We start from the raw sequence: 1325 nt of genomic DNA, 5'->3' as shown, positions 1-1325 counted from the left end.
GTTTGTATGCATGTGTTAATGTGGGTGATAGATATGTTCATGTTGGTTTGTCTGGCTGTGTACATGTGTGTTAATTGGTGTTTGTATCCATTTTCTGTAGTGTTTTCTCCTAACATCCCAAAATGTGTGTGTGTGTGTTCACCTATTAAGGACATCTATTTACACAGCTGCAACATGTGGTGGGAGGACATCATCAGCTTGGAGGACGCCAAATGATTAGTCAGAGAGGCTGTCATCTGTGGGTTTCTGCCAGTGCATGCTGGTATTTCAGCACCGGCCACCCGTCTTTGAGTCTGAATGCATCACCTTTAAAGGGCTTAAAGAGATGAAGGGCAGCAGGGTCAGGTCAGTTTGTTAGGCTGACATTAAATCTATATCTGGGATAATATGATAAAGCATACACAGATGGATAGGCAGGGAGGAGGGAACATCACAGTGGAAATAAACACACACACACACACACACACACACACACAGGCTACAAGTAGTATTAACATGTAGAACACAAGCATCAACATTTGCACACACATCTATGGACAGATACAGACCAAAACAAAGAAAAGACACAAGCAAACACACACCCCCACATGAAAGTCACACACTTCCATCATTATCACCCAAACCTTCTCATGGATATGATGACAACAAATCATGTTGTCTGCATCCTCTTGACATTTACAGACGGAGATGAGGACTGATGGTCTACCTCCTATTCTGTTGGGCCATTTTATTAAAGAACACTGCCTGTTCACACAGCCCCCCCTCCACCTACCCACAATCCCTAATCTTCTATTTTTTTACTAACCCTACAGAGTATATACAATCACTCATGACTTCACATGGCTTCTCTTCACATTCCAAATCGCTTGTTCTTGTTAATTTCACAGGTTAAAGGCATCCATGATAGTTGCATATTGTGATTCTAGTGCTATGCATGTAAAATTAACTGAGATGATAGATTTCTGTGTTGAATAAGGTAGCCCTGAGTCAAGCATCCTTTACAGCAATAATGTTACACATGTCATAGTTATTCATTAACAGCAGTTGACATGTACATACCAGTGGTGCTGTGACTTCAGTAAAAGGTTCAGCACCTGTACACTCTATGAAATTAATTTGGATTAAATGGGAATGTAGAATGATGTAATAAAACTAAAACAGGATCATTTTCCTTCAGAAACATTTATTTCTTCTGGCACCGTCAGTTTTCATCTTTATAGAAACTTGCACATCATCATGTAAGGTACAGTAAGGTTTGTCCATCTTGCATAGTTTTTATTTATTTATTTATTTATGTAGAACCTAAAAATGAGATTTAGCAGCAG

Source organism: Monopterus albus, unplaced genomic scaffold (genome assembly GCF_001952655.1).
Source record: "Monopterus albus unplaced genomic scaffold, M_albus_1.0 scaffold50.1, whole genome shotgun sequence".
Lineage (NCBI taxonomy): Eukaryota > Metazoa > Chordata > Actinopteri > Synbranchiformes > Synbranchidae > Monopterus > Monopterus albus.
The sequence above is the reverse complement of the archived record's forward strand: the minus strand, read 5'-3'. Positions refer to the sequence as shown.